We start from the raw sequence: 17,323 nt of genomic DNA on the forward strand, positions 1-17,323 counted from the left end.
GGTTTTCAAACACATGGAATTTTAATTCTGACACATACTCTTGTTCAAACTGACCAAGAAAAGTACCAAGCTCAGTTTGGATAACGATCCGGTTCAATTCTGACCCGGAAGTTTTTAGAGTGTTCTTGTGACTTGCAAAGTTCAGAGGTCAGAAGTTATTTCACAAATTGTGTTAAGGAATGTGAAACAAAGGTTGTCCCTTTAACACATCGAGAATCATACTTTGGATTTCGGTGACATGAAAGAAACACTTCAAGAGATATCTCCAACTTAATTTCCAAGGATTGTTTTATTCAATGGAGAAATCATTTATTGGACCGACCCACAGTAAACCGAACGGACAAAAGGACAATGGGATATCTTTCTAACTTTATACCAAAATTGTATAACTTTGTCTTCCCCTTTTAACTCTTATGGTAGCTTTTAGTTTATAAAATAATTTTAAAGTGTATTAGACAACGAAAAAAATAGTAGCAGTTTTTATCAATATTGTATTGTCAAAGGGGTTGTAGTGGCTTTTTATCTAAAGAGATTTTTTTTTTTTTATTCACACTCGATATCATGTTCATTTTAATGAGTTTATTTATGGTATTTTCTTTGCGTTCGAAGGGTTTTGAAATTCCTTACATTTTGACATAGAACCACATTTTCGGAAGTGACTAACAAGGCTTTTTTACATTCTTGATTTGCATGCTGTTAAATTACATTCCTGAACCACTAGATCTTTTGTCGGCCATTTTGGGTGAATTTCGGGCTACATGATAATGGTTTGAGAAAAGAAAATTACATTAACAATTAAATTCAGTTTTGATCAAAAGCTTTGCTAAGTGCTGTTCTGTTCCTAAATGAATTATCTTGTTCATAACAGGTCTGATATACACGTCAAACCGGAGAAGGATTTTTGTGATGTAATTGCTATTATCAAATAGTTATCAATCACTTAAATAATATAACAAAAGGTTATGGGCGTGGGAATGATGAATGGGCGGGATAACCTAATGCATTATTACTGATGAAAACCAAGGCTGTATTCGAATTTGCGGCTACGGCTCTACGTCTATGGCTAAGGCTACGAAGCGCACGCTGCCGCAGCGATCAAGCCGTAGACGATAGCCAAAGCCACTAATTCTAACACGGCACTACCATACAACGGTTTCAACTAACAACGTTATGGTGTTCGAAAGAAAAGAAGAAAAAAGATCAGTGTTAAGCCTGGTTCATTTGACGTCACAGGGCTTAGCGAATGTTAAGAAGGAGTTCAAGTAAACTGAAGCTACTTATTAATAGGTGAAAAAGAAACGAGAACAACCAGTTTTCTCTGAAGGAATTAATGGGTAAGAAGTGTATCTGAATGAGATATTTTAAGATAAAACTCTTAGAAACAAAACATCCAAGACTTCAAATCAATCAGTGATGGGTCTCAGTTTCCACTCTCACATGCAACACTTAACTGAAAAGTGCAAGCACTTAATGATTTCTTTCGGACGTAATAACTTCTGTTCTACATATCCAGATGTGTTACTGAATGCAATTGAGTTTTTTTTTTTTCAATAGATATCCTAAGCCTTTCTTATAACGCCGTATTACCCCCCGCCCCCCAACCATTCTGAGCTATTTGGATTGATCGTAAATATTATAGGATTTTCTGCGTTCTTAAGCGTGTACTTACAAGCTTTAGATTACAACTGCTACAGAAATCCACATCAAGACTTGATGCTGTGTATTAAATCCTAAGTCACAGACTGTAAATAAGTATGCGTTGAAGCCATTAGGATGCTGACAACACCTAAAGGGTATAACAAATATGTACTATTTCCACACAAAAAACACAATGTCCACAGATTTACATTTAACTTACACAGTTTGAAGATTATGGTATAGAAAGCTTCCCTTGAAATTATACTTACTGAGGTGCTGTAGTTTTTGAGAAATGAGTAAAAGTAATAATTTTCGTCTCAGTTTTAGCATGTAAAAACGTATTATCATAACTGGTTAAGGGGATTTTACATGCTAAAATCATTTTGGTCTCATGAGACGAAAATGATGTTGTGACTTTTTTTTACTCATTTCTCGAAAACTACACAACCTTAGTAAGTAATACTTGAAGGGAAGCTTTCCACTATCATTCTCTTCAAACCCTGTAAGTTTAATGTAAATCTGTGGACATTTTGAAAAAGTACCCGAATCCTTTAAAGACAGTGGATTCGATATAGAAAGGTGTAACCGGGTGAAACCAGGAATTATTTCATAATTATTATTAATACTTAGATTATACCTACCCCTTTTAAGATGACTTCATTTATTATAATGTAAAGTCAAATTGTAATAAACATTGAACGAATGCAAAAAAAAAAGGAAAGAGCGTCTTCGTTTTGTGTTAATGAATTACGCTTGCCTTACGGCGCATTTAGCGTGTACAGTCAAAATGTTTATACGTTAAGCTTATGGCATGGTAAAAGGAAGCATTAATATTTGCGTGGTTGGCAGTTGTTATGAGACGCGCGGAAGCCTCTAATTTAATAACAGGTCGACTGTCAGAGAAAACTACTAGAAATCATCTATAGACGCAACGGAATTGAACAAAATGCAGGGCCACACTAGCAAGGTGATTCAAGGTCATGAAGAACCAAAATTGACATTTCAGTAAAGAGTCGCTTTTAGGTGTGCATTGCAGCAGAGATAACTCTAATACAAAGTTATTTTCTGTACTAAAATACTGTAACATCACTGCTCGGGATCCCAGGTACGAATACCATTTTTGAATGGATGTTACGTTTTCTGTGTTCTAGTTATTGGGTTTATAAATACAGCTCAATAAAGACGCTAGTTTATTTGAGTTGCTTTACCATTACGTTAATATTAACACTGTGTGGAAAATGATGGTAGCGCAATAAATGACCACGAGTGAGCATTGTAGAACCAGGACTCAGGGTATCATAACACCTGATCCATTTCCGGTCAGCCTAATCCATTACCGGGTCAGCTTGGCCCATTTCTGTGTCAGGCTGGGTCAGAAGCTGATTAAGACTGATTCAAAAATAGTATTTGCAAACCTTACATTAACATTTGAGACCTAACCACAGTTGCATGTATGTAACAACTGAACGGAGCTGCCAACATTTCCTATTTGCACTATGGGATGTTTTGTACACCAATCAGGGAGACATTTTGTTCACCAGAGTATGGAAATATTTGTTTATTTTCAGGGAACTTTCTGCAGAATCGGGAAGAGTTGGTAGCACTGACTGGAGCTATATGAACTTAGCTGTAAATAAAAAATAAAAAAAACACCAAATGCATTCACTGCGTAAATGCCAACAGCTTAAAAGCTCATACTTTTAACCATGACATTTTACAAATACGGGGGAAAAACAATAAAACTAAAAATAGAAGAAGAAAAATCAAAGTCAAGTACAAGGCCATCTTTTATGAAACAACGTAAACACGTTAAAAATCCCAGACCATTATCCCACTCCGATTGAGTAAGCTTTATTCCCTCCTTTTATTATTTTGTTTACATCAAGTTAAACAAATAAGAAAATTGTTTCCCAGCGGTCATTACAATTAAATAATAAAATACAGAAAATGGTAATCACGGAAGAAACTTAGCAAAGGGATTAAAAGAATTACCGCCGTTTTTATATTCAAACATTAGAACAGGCAACAAAAGAACAGTCAGGGCATAGTAAAATCTAACAAAACAGGACTGTATCTATTGGCTTATCCGTCTGTATTTATTTTTCATTTTTATAAAAAAAGGTCTGAAAGTTTCTTTACATTTTGATGGGATCATAAAATATCAATCTTGGCTTGAAGGGAAATGATTAATATCTAAGACAAAACGATATGAAGCTTTTTTGAATCTTAAATGCCTCAGAAGATTTCAAATTTTGTAAGTGTCATAACGATATTGCTCGGAGCGATCCGGTACAAAAATAGGTTTTGATTCACAGGTAACAAAATATTTTATTCATTTATTTATAATTGCTTGGTTTACTTGAGTAATGAGATTTTCACAGCCTTAAGGAGGTTGAGAATTGAGTTACATTCTTTTTTTAACAATACTAAGAAGGGTTAAAGATGTATATTTAAAAATAGACAAAATGAAGAAGTTTAAAAAATATGCTGTTATAGTAGTTTCGATGGATCTTTGTCGCTAGCAGAATATCATGGAAAGATTACACGACAAAATATTAAATGAATAATTTGAAATATTATATTATTGTGCCGCAAGGGAATCAGCTGATTTACAAGTCATTTGAAATAAAGACACTGGACACCTTCGGTAATCACTCAAAATATATATGAGCATAAAACTTATAATAGATGTTAAATTTGCATCGGGGATAAAGAATATTAATTTTGGTTTTACCCATACACCGAGGTGTGTTAGCACTGTATACTCAGTACTTTCCCGAGTCCTGTGAAAAAATATCACAGGCATGTTACTCGGGTGGGATTCGAACCCACGACCCTTGCAATTCTAGAGCAGTGTCTTACCAACTAGACTACCGAGGTTGCCCGGCAGCTAGAGGCAGTTCGAATCCTATGTTTTGGCAGCGGGTACCGCAACGATATAATAGATGTTAAATTTGCATCGGGGATAAAGAATATTAATTTTGGCATAAAACTTACTTGGTAACGAGCAATTGAGAGCTATTGATAGTATAACACATTGTGAGAAACGGCTCCCTCTGAAGTAACGTAGCGAAAGAGGTAGTGTCACACTAAAATATTTGAATCTGAGAAAGAGTTCAGGCCTGAAGTCTTTCTAAGGCGTCTGAAAGCACACCAAATTTTGCAAAAAGGGTGATTTTTTTTTCAACACAAACATCATATTCTTGCAACTTCGATGACCAATTTAGTCAAAATCTTCACGGATATGTTAATAATGCATGGGATAAACCAAGTGAGAACACAGGCCTTTATAATTATTATTATTACTATTTATTTATTTATTTATTCGGCCAATATTTCAACAAACAGTACAAGATACAATATTACCGTACTAAAGAAATATAACAGTATAAGAAACAATGAATGTAAACTTAAGACACCTAGAACAATTGTAAACCAATGATTGAATGAGACAGAGCACTGGCAACCAAGCAAGACAATTATAAAAACAGACAGGACAAGCCCATTCTAAGATGGCCAGGATTAATAAAAGTGAACCTAACCACTGTGACCTAAAAGCCTTTGACATTAACTTAGGTGTCCATTGCCTTTAAGGAAGGTAAAGATGCGAATCGTATGTCATTCTTCTGATTTGTTGGAATAGTGTAAGAGATAGCATTACATCAGATATTCACAGCATGCAGATGCAACACTTCTGCAATTCATTTTCTAGCAATCCGTCAAAAAACAAATCTAATATCGTTACTCCACATGTATGTTTTTTTTTTTTTTTTTATCTAGGCATCGTGATTTAGTTTGATTTGAATGACGTTAGAAGACGTTCTGTCGTCACTGACCAATCCAGTTATGACAACCAGAAGACCGGTTTCACTCAACACGGTATTTCTAAAACACTTAAAGTTTCTGGACTCTAAATCATCACTCTGTACAATTTACAACTCTCGTGACAGCGGGCAAATTGAAAAACTACAAATTGTATATCTGTATTTTATTGAACCAGTTGCTAAAGATGACAAGAAGTCAAGTCGGGGTAAACTTTGTGGAAACTATGTTACTAGGCCGCGGGAAAAAACCATCTAGTAAGTCTGTCCAATGACTTCAGTTTGTCATGACAGACGAGGTAAAGAAAAACAAGTGTCACTTTGTATTTCTTTGGATTAGTGACAATCTGTAAAAAGTACAGCTAAAATTCTCCACGTGGAATTAACAAAGTTCTTACAGACATACAAACCTTACAATGTATTGTATCATATACATATTTCAAAGTAAAACACCAAAATAGATATTTGTCTCCTTTCATTATATCTAGTATAATTTCTGGTCAGTCGAAAATTAGAGATATAAAAAATATTCGATCGGTTGAAAATGAAGCATGGAGGTTAAATACCATGAAAAGTATTGCTATCTAGGCTGCTGCCTTCATTGCTATGCAGGGGACGATAACAGAGTAGCCAAGACACAATTTAAGACAGTACACTCGACGACAATCAACCGTCTTGAGAGGCCTCTAAGGACCCCAAGGAGTGGTTCATAATTGTAGCCTCAATAGGGGCGCCAAACTGCTCCATATACCCCTGGTCTTTTAAGACTTATAAGTCGCAGTCAAAGACAATCTTCTTGTGGTTGAACATTGTTTTCATTAATGTTACGTTTTTGAATCGTTCGGGATTATGTTGGGATCATTAGCTAAGGTATGTGTCCGCCATGTTGGCTCTTGATGACGTCATGTATAAAGACCCATTGATGGAGTGGTATAGATATGAAATTATTTCATAGTACGCACCAGTAGTTTTGTAATATTCTCCCAGGAACATGTGGTAAAGAATTAGGTTTTCAAGGTTTATAGGAATGACTCATTTCAATATAGGAAAAAACTCCGCACTGCAGTTTTTGGTGATAAGAAAAACAGAAACGTAGTACTAACATACACTGCAAAAACCGGGGTGTTAAATTCGGCACCAGGGGTGTTGTCAGTGTCACATATAGATAAAAAAAGAAATATCCAAATGAATATCTAATGGTATTAAAATAACACTAAGGTAATTGTGTTTGGGAAATAAGTGAAATGTTTGAATTGAATTAGAAATGTTGATTCTATTCGGTATACTCATATTGCGGGATTGTTTAAAATCTAAAAGCTGACAGCGCTATAATGAAGGAGTGGTAATACACAAACATGAAGGACAAGAGTTTTAAAAACTGCTGGTTGAAATTTGAAAGAAAATCGTTTACAGGGTTTTAAAATGTCCAAAAAACTTCAGCTTAATCGGTCTCTTGTGACCCGTACATTACGCCATTATGGTACACCACACCAGCACACAAGGCAAATATTTCATTTTATATAACACCCAAGCAGATCCTTGCCATTTGATTGGAGGATTGTCCGTCACGTGATAGCAAATAAAAGTACCATTGCACGCTGAGTCACTCGCCGTGCTTTTTCGTTCCATCCGAAAAGTACCATTGCACGCTGGCACGCTGCCAGCGTGCAATGGTACTTTTCGGATGGAACGAAAAAGCTGAGTAAAAACATCACTGCGTGCGCGTGTCTTTGGTAACGCAGCAGGTGTTACTGCAAGGAAGGCATAGTAAAATTACTAGCATTCGGCTTCTACAGTTGAAATTGTTTGTTTTGAAAGTTGTTTCTTTCAATCAAAATGACAAAGTTCTACTTGGATGTTATATAAAACAAATAATGAATGTTTTTCATTCGTGCAATGGTGCGAATATGTTCATTCGTTGAAAGCTGGAATGTTCCATTCAACTCGGCTCCGCCTCGTTGAATAGAACATTCCATCTTTCAACTCATGAACATATTCGCACCATTGCACTCATAAACATTCATTATGTGTATAATAACCACGGTAGATTGGGATCAGTAATTTTCTTATCAATGTTCAAGAAATTAATATCAATTTACTCTTCACGCATGGTCGATCACACTAATGAACCGAGTTCAAGAAAATATCGCATTTACAAGTTTGCAACGGAATTTAAAATAGCACAACATGAATTCCTTATCGGAAGATGCATATTTGCTTCCGTTTTAAATCTGAGAATTGTTTACCACAAATATAAAACGTCCGTTATCTACGGTTGAGTGAGCACACATTAAATAAACAGCCATTACGTGTCAATGAACCGTGAACTCATGAGCTGCAACATTTAATCTGCATCAATCTATGAATGTTATTGCGCAAAATACTAATAGCCTACGACTTCATGTATTAATCATCGTGAATAAAAAACACATTTTGGTTTCACGTTGGGTGTTCTGACAGGCAGTGTACTGCACTGGGCCTATGGGAAAGTTGACATTTTGTGTCGTAATTTCCACATAAAACCAAGAGTAATGGAAGTAAAAGCTGAGATGTGCCCCCTTTCAACTTATCAAAAGTTGATAGGAATTAGACAGTGCTATCTCCATAAAGTATAAGATTTTATGTTTTCTTCCATTAGGCAGTGTAACAAATCGTGCCTGCAAACAAGTCCAGGCTCTGTGGCTCTTTTGTAAACATGTGATGTTACAGGTTCACATCGTCTATAAAAATCACTGATCTGAAAAGCATCCCGTCAAACTTATAGCATCAGAGAGCATGTGTAACCATCTTCTTGTTGATCAAGTCAGAGTTTGTTACAAGCGGAAGTTACAAAGTGCAATCACAACATCCATTCCACATTTATTCCTCATACATGCTTGAACACGCTGATAACACAAGACGTGCACCGGAAATATATTCAGATTTTGTGAATTCAACCTCGTCCCCACAAGTCAGAGACTAAAAAACTTGATCGTTGATTCGAGCGGAATTCACTTCACACCGACTTCACCTTTCATTTTTGGCGCCAAACAAACATATTCCATTTGATTCATGGTCAGCGATGCAGTCAAGATGCAACAAAAAACCCAAGCCTCGTTCAAACAAATTTATGTCTTGTGTCAAATGCTTTGATAGGTATTTATCTTCACCCTTAAAGACACTGTCAAAATCATTCAAATACCTGCAGGCATGACACGACACCGTCAACTAAACTAAAGGAATGTAACACGTAAATATGTGCACACATTTTGTTCACGTGTATGAAGTATGAATGTCAAAACAGAACCGTTTGAATTTCAATTCTGCGGCGGCGTGGCTGGGCTAGACGTCTTTGAGACAGATGAAGGGTTTTGATCTGTGTTCACTGTGTACTATTTAAGTGTTAGCGAGCATTTTACTCTACGTGTAACTTCCTGTTGACAACGTCCCTAGAGAAAGAACAAAAATTGACCTATATTTTGGGGTCACTTGTGAAGCATCTGGATGGTCAAAACTAGTTAAAGGCACTGGTCATCTTTGGTAATTGTCGAAGACCTTTATTCTCATTTGGTGTATCCCAACATATGCATAAAATAACAAATCTTTGAAAATTTGGAATCAATTAGTAATCAAAGTTGAAGAGAATTATTAATGAAAAACAACCTTTTTGCACAACGGGTGTGCTCTCAGATTTCTAAAAGGGGCCTCAGACCTTAAGTTTTAATATTTTAGTGAAAAATACCTGTTTCTAAATAACTATAATATTGCTTCCGAGGGAGCCGTTTTTCACAATGTTGTAAACTATCAACAGCTCTCCGCTGCTCGTTACCAAGTAAGTTTTTTTTGTTACAATTATGTTTTAGTAATTTAACCAGAAGTGTCCAGTGCCTTTAATGAAAATAATGTTATTTCCCCCTTCACAGTTGACTTGTAGTTATATAATCATGTAAATATAATTATCACGCAAATGATGAAGCAATTTTGTAGCTCCTGCTAAAAATACAGGCTCATTTGTTACCAAACAATGACATGTTCTGCCATTGTGACGATACCGTCAAAAACTAATGACATAGCAATTGATTAGTATGAGCATTGAATGGTAGGTAAAAAGGCTTCCCAACACTTTTTTATTCATTTTAACCTTATGAAGAAAAAAAATCGCTATAAAGGTTCCCGGTAGCCGTTAATAACGATCGGAACTTTTCGTTCCATTTCACCTACGAAAAAAATATAATTAGCCTTGGGTGTCTTTTGAAATTTCAGCAACGATTCCGTTAAGTTATTGTAACAGTCTTGATAATTAGTCATCGTTTCTGCAGCCTATGGCAGGGAAGGGGCTAAAGGGTTAACGGATTTTTTGGGGTAACTTTTGGGAGTAACTGTCTGTTTCATACGAGCAATTTTTAAGGGCTTTTGGTACCTGAATAAATATAGTTTATACATTATGTAGAATTTCAGCTTCATTAGTCGTCAAGTATTTGAGAAAAAAAGGTGACATCACAGAGCAATCGCGTATAATACGTTACAAAAGTGTATGTGGAATCTAACAAGATTTTTAAAAGGCTTGAAATATTTTCAATGTTTTCAAACATTGGGTTTGGGACTCGCGAGACCAACACATTGTGGTTTCACTCGTTTCTCAAGAACTATCAGTTTAAGGGAGTTTTCTGCCGTGGACCAAGCAAAACCATGTGCGCATTTGTGACACATTGTATACACCAGACGTAACGTTATCTCCGATTATTTTACAATCTAGTCCAATCGTTTCACCTCATTTTGGGCGCCAAAGTGCGTCACAAATACAAAAGGAGAATCGGATTGAAGCCAATTTAGCCCTATCGATTTCACTTTTTGTCTTAAACCATCCATTATCCCAGGCGGAGAGAGGCACTTAATGAATAGTAATGATTCCACTGATCGTTTCTACGTCTGATCTGCACGACATTTGATACACCATTCTGTACACTGTTTTAGACATTAATGACAATTGGGTGTTGATTACCAATATAAAGTTATTGGACACACCGAATATTTAAACAACCAATTGGACGTGATTCCTCTCGAATGACATTGATGAATACTCACAGGGAGCGCCTAGAACCAAGAACTGCGTCATTCTGACAAACACAAATGGTGATTTTCGTCAGTCAATTAATCTCAAAGACCTTGCATTTTAAGTGACCACTTCGGATAACCACACACGGACAAATTGACACCAAATGATCACATAGTTCAAACTAGTTTACAATGAAACCCCTTCTGGAACATCTTTCAACGAGACCTTCAATCATCAAAAAAGTACTGAACAGAATAAAGGGAGTATTGAAGACATCTTACTTTTCCTAAAAATCATGATAGGATATTTTGTGTTTTTGTTTTACTCTTCTAGGGTTTTTGATTTGTTTCACGTCTTTTATGACATCTTTCAACGAGACATTCAAACAGACGAGGAGGGGAGGGGAGGGCAAGGGGCAAATTACTGAACAGAAACAGGAACTCTTGCAGACATTTCTACCTTTCCTGGAAATCATGATGGTATGGTTGGATGTTTGTCCCTTTTGAATATCAATTGTATACAGCCAACTTCTAAAAATTTGTTTTATCTTTCTGCTTTCCCAAGTAAGAGTTACTTAACAGAAAGAAAGATAGGATTTCAAAGCTTCTTGAAGGCATCCACTTTTCCTAGAAATCATGATGGGATGGTTGAACATCAATGGTAGCCACTTTATATAACTTTGTTTTATTTATCTTTTTTTCCTGAATAAATAAAAAAAAAACTTTTCTTAAAACCACAAGTTTGTTGGCATGCTTCAATTTTTGTCAGCAAGCAAATCGTCAAGCGCATCTATATTTATACCTTAGCATATATACAGCCAGATGGTCTAACACCGCATTGCCATCAAACACCCTCTGGTATTATAGGCTGACTTTAGAGATGTTTTTTATCCTTCTCCTCCTTCTCCTCCTAGAGGAATGTTTGCGATGGAAGATAAAAAAATGATTTTGACTTTATGTTCATTTTCCATCAGGCGCAAGAATCTTGGGATGACGAGAGAGTGACTGTACTGTGGGGGCTATTTAAATTGACCGCGGGAGACTGATGGGGGAAATAACCGCTGTTCGTTTTTTTTTTTTTTTTTGATCACAACTTCTATCACATTGCATGTGATTGAGCGTCTTGTGCAAACACGGGATGGGAGTCAAGACAAAAATCGCATCGCAGCTGACTTGTCATTAAAGGCACAGCAGCCGATTTCACGAAACGCTAGGATTAATCCTATCTCGAATTAAGACGAGTAACTCGTCCTAACTGAGGATTGGTTCATTGCGTCCTAACGTCTTCGGATACGGAACTTAAATCGTCCTTAGTCCTAAATTAATCCCAAGTTTAGGAAGAGTTTGGTGAAATCGAAGGCTGGACACGTTTGGTAAATGTTTAAGACCAGTATTCTCACTTGGTGTATCTTTATGCACACAATAACAACTTGGTCATCGAAGCTGAAAGAAAATAATCAAAGAAAACAACACCCTTCTCGCACAACTGTGTGTGCTTGCGGGCTTTCTGATGCCCAATAAAAGGCTTCAGGACAGAAGTATTTTATTACTTGAGTGAGAAATTACCTCTTTCGCAAGGGAGCCGTTTCTCAAAACAGCGTGTAAAATCCACATCCCTCCATTGCGCGTTACCAGTTTTTATGCTAACATACTCTTTGAGTATTCACCAAACGTGTCCCTAAGGTTGTCTTTTCAATCGTTGAAATCACCACAAACTCATCATATCGACAAACACGCAATCAGCCAGACACAAAAAACATAACGAGATTCGATTTCATTTCGCGAAACAAACACAACAACACAAACCATCATGTTTTGACATTACTGCTCCGTTGCCAATACTCCCACTTCCAACGTTGTTTTAAGGATCTACCATCCCAACCTTTTCTAATAAGGTGACCGATAATCAGAAGAAACAAAATTAAAGAGTCCAAAATCGTTGACGACATTTTCATGGTCGACGGAGCAGTTATAACTTCTCTCTTGTTGCGAGGCATCGGCCAAGGTTGGTATGATACAAAACTCAGTAGGGCATTAGGTATTGGCCATCGATGCACGCAGTAACAGCGTGAAGTCATTACGTAGTGTGCAACCAAACAGATCAAAGTTATATTAATATTGGTATCACATAGTGACACGTAATCCAATCCATATTCTCTTTCCATTTCTAAAAATAAAAATCTCAAGAGGTGGAGCACTTTTATCAATTTTGTTTTCGAATTTGTCAAAATGTTAGATTAGTTCACTCAACTGGATCTAGAGAATGAACTTTTTTGTTGTGTATCTCTAAATATGCCAAAATTATATTTTTAAATAATATGTGTGTAATGTATAGTGGTACTTAGCCAAAATCTTACTAAAATAACACAAATCTTTATTTTGCACGTAAGCTTGGTACGTGCGTTCATTATAGGAATTAGGCTCCCTATTTCAGTTTCAGGAAATGGTAACAGTTAAGTTCCCGCTCAAATCTGTCAACATATTTATGACAAACTTCAACCTCGTGTACTTGTCTTATGTGATCGATCCCCAAAATGACAGTTTTGAAAAGTGTGTGATCTGTGACTCGCTTAGATGCCTCAAAATCTATATAAAACTTATTCCTTCACCTTTCCTTTGAAGTCAACAAAGTGCCGCCCTTACAGTTCAGTGTGAAATTTACAGGAAGAATTCTAGAAGACCCGTGAACTGGTGACGGTATTAACAGAAACAAGAGTGTGAAGTCGGACTAGTTAAGAGGAAGCGCATTTTAGTCTTGATGCTTGACAGTCTGACCTAACGTGAGCGTATTGCTTGATGAGCCACACGGTCTGGTTTCAGCCGCGTCATTGGCCTTTCACGCTCCACATACCGTTGGTATTAAGATAGGAGGGAAGCTGATATACACATTATGAACGCGTCATGCACTGATGGTCATGTATGGATCGGATGAGTGGGTTGATGTACGGACAAGGTGTACCACGCTATTTATGTGATTACCAGCCGTGGTTTACGGGAATCTTAGAATGTGCGAAATTGATGAGTGTTCTGTGATGCTTTTCAAATTAAAGTTAACACGACTTGTGTGGGGGCGAACGGTAACTAAAACTGTTTAGCGCTTAATTCGTGCTTAACAGAAACAAAAAGTGAGCATCATGTGATACATGACACTACGTAAGTATTTTGGTAGCTTATTTGTTTCCTTTCAACATTTTGTAAGGTATAAGCAACATTTAAGAATGAATCCTTTGCGTCATGGTTCCACGGAAGCGTGACGTCATGTAAATCTGGCGGCACGATTGCTTCTCCTATATAGGGTGCGTTCGTTTAGCTTCCCTGGGTCGACCCCGGTGTGTGGCGTTTTTTTTTCCGGGACGAACGTGGGTAATTATCTGCACACGTTCGTACTGGAAAAAAGGAAACGCCACACACCGGGGTCGACCCGGGGAAGCTAATCGAACGCACCCATACTTGTCTTTGTGGTTTTTATGTTTTTTTTTTATTACGATGAAACGTCGTCTATGCAAATACTTGGGTGTTAAAATTGACACCACGGGTGTGTCACATAAAGATACCAAACAAAGAATCAAAACTAACATCGAATGGTGCATGCTAAAAATAACACACATTTCTGTCAACACATTTACATTGGTGTTAACACCATTATGATGTTAAATTTGATTATATCTTCGGTATATCCAGTTTTTAATTTTTTTTTTTTACAAAATAGGGCCTACCAGTATTCAAACAATCAAACAATCAATCAATCAATCACATGTCATTTGTAGAGCGCCAAAATCAAAGGTTTTAAGTACTATAATTGTATAGTAACATACAAATAAAAATACACCTGAAAAAACATTATTTTAAAATCTTTTCACAAATCCGCACTCTGCATAACTCCTCAACAATCCCATCTCCCATCCCCACCATATACAGTTGCTTCAAGGTCTAACACAAGATCCTCTATAAACACTGTTTTCTGCACATTTCTCGTTGTTTTGTCTTTCAACCTTTGTGTACAACCGGTCAGTGTCAACAGTCAACTAGGGCGATTTAACAATGACCTGCCTCGAAAATCCAAGGATTTCTATCGAACAGCCAGTGGCCACCAGAATGACAACAAAGTGGAAGTGCAAGCTTTATAAAACATGGTACCCCCAAAAAGACAAAGAAAAAATACGACTTGTGACTGGCGTTTGAATCAATCAAACTGACGTGATGTTTAAGGGACACGTTGCCTTGGATCGGGTGAGTTGGTCTATTAAAAGGGTTTGAAATCGTTTGTTAAGAAAGGCATACGGTTAGAAAAATATTATAAAAGTTTATATAACGATCCACAAAAATATGCCTCGAAATTGCGTGGTTTTTCAATTATTTTGCGAACTAGCACGGTCGGCCATTTTTGTGGGAGTCAATGACTCCACAAAATGGCGTGCTGTGTTAGTTCACGACGTATAACGAAAATCGTGCAATTTCGAGGCATTGTCTGGATCATTATATTCTACCTTTAAACCATCTTTCCAACCATATGCATTTCATAGCAAACAGTTTCAAACACCTTTCATAGACCAACTCACCCGATCCAAGGCAACGTGTCCCTTTAACATGCTTTAACATGTCTATAGATGAAATGAATTTGAATGGAGCAAACTATAGAACACTAGCACGAGCGAACACTGTACATTATCCAGTATTAAGTGATAAACATGTACCACAGCTGCAGTTCGAACAAAAAAGGTCTCTGACACAAAACATCAAAACTTGAATACAATAAACACACTGACTGACAAGCTGAGTGTCTATTGTTGCTATGGTTATCAACAACTTTTTGCCCGGACACCAAATAAACATGTCTTACAATCGATAGAGTGACACAGCTAATCACTGGGGACCGGTGCCTCAGAGTACCAGTCTACGAAACACCCCTCAACTCTTCATTGTAAGTTGCACATGCACCTGATAGCCGCAAACGCTGAGAGACTATTGACTGATGCTGGGAATCCTTTCTTGCCAAAAAGTTCATTTTGGTTTATTTTAGCAAACTTTGCCGGAGGGATTTAATAATGAAAATAGTTAGTTTGTATCAAAATGCACTGAAGGCTAGTCACCTCTGGAACTTGGTAAAAACGTTCACTGGAACACTTGGGGGAAAAATACAAATATTGCTATAAAGATTCGGAGAGAATCGTCTGATAAAAAAACCCGACATGAATAGCCATTCCTATTTTTTCTACAACCTCGAGGGTCTATTTAAAATATAATCAAGAAATATTGAGGGCACGGCTAAAATTGTTACCTTGAGTAATGTTGAGATTAATAGAAACAATTAGAGCAACAGCAATATCAAAATATGGTTTGATTATATTATTACTGATTTATTTTCTGAAAACAGTTGGCGATTTACGAAATTCATATGCAAATGAGTTGCACTGACCTTCTAAAAAAATTTTTTTTTAAAGGAATATATGTTGAAAAATCTAGCCAAAATGCTTGCCTATACATACAATTATTAGATTATGCACAACTAGATTTAAGATGGTGAAACGTGTCAATTAAGATACATTGATGAGATAGGTCATAATTATGACTGGTACTACGTCATAATTATGAGATGTCAGTCATCTTTGGGACGTTAACACTCTTTCTCTATCAGTATCCCTTTAACGCATCGACAGATAGACATCTTCTTTTGAGGGATTATAAAGTAGCCTTCAGAAATAGAGCAGTTAGATCACCTAACACTGAATGATTCACTGAAATCAGGAACCCTACCGCATTATGCCCAATGTGTTGGATTTACAGATTTAAGGGGATTTAAGGCGCGAAATCCCGGTGGAGGAAACCACTAATTTGAACGACACTCATATCAGTTTCCGTTATTGAGGCTCGTAGCCTCCTACTCGTGGCGGTCGCGCAGGTTAGACTTTGAAGTCGGAAGAAAAAATTGGTGGAATAATTTCGGGGGGGGGGGGGTTCAGAATGTAGTTTTGCCTTGTCGGAACATTGTATCGTGCCCCAAAGATACCACAAGTGGCGTAGCAACGTTTCTTCAAATGCACAGCTACACGCGACTATACAGCACAACAGATTATTAAAACAGTCAACATTTGGCTTAGGAACAACATTGAGATAATTGGCACTCCTTGACTTGAATCTGTGCCTGTCAAAATAAATTTCAATTTTGTCACAAATAAGATCACGTGTTGTTAAAACTCATCAAATAAAATCATCTGCCAGACAAGTTCGAATATGAAAACATGATCAAGGTAAATTAAAAAAACACGGTTAACAAAAGCAGTATGTTAAAGTTATCCTCAAAACTACATGTCAAAAATATTCAATTAAGGTTGACATAGAGTAGGCGTTTTGAATGACACCCACTAATTAAATTCAACAAATTGGAAACCTCCAATCGCCTGTGACCTACTGATCTATTTGTGCAATCCTCCAACGATCCAGCCATCCATCGCACTACAACATTCGCCTTTCCACTAATAAGCTTCATACATTATTTGAACTTGAGAAGTGACATATTTTCCCTGTCCAATTTTCCCAACCGAGCCGAGCTCGACGTGAGTAAGAGCACCATGCCCTTGACGTAGTAACCCTGACGTCGTATTGAGTGAGTTTAGTCATAGTATAGGAATACAAAGGTAGACCTAGAACCTCAATGCTACTTCAATGCTAACCTTTGTGCAGCAGAACATAATAGATAACAATCATATCTGTGGAATTAAATTCAAAGCTGTTTGGAGGAATTCGACCGTGAGACAATTCAGTCGCTTGTTCTATATATAGACAAAGTATGAGTCCATGTTGAAAATATCCACAAACTAGCTGTTTTTTCA

Source organism: Asterias rubens, chromosome 8 (assembly GCF_902459465.1).
Source record: "Asterias rubens chromosome 8, eAstRub1.3, whole genome shotgun sequence".
NCBI classification, from domain to species: domain Eukaryota; kingdom Metazoa; phylum Echinodermata; class Asteroidea; order Forcipulatida; family Asteriidae; genus Asterias; species Asterias rubens.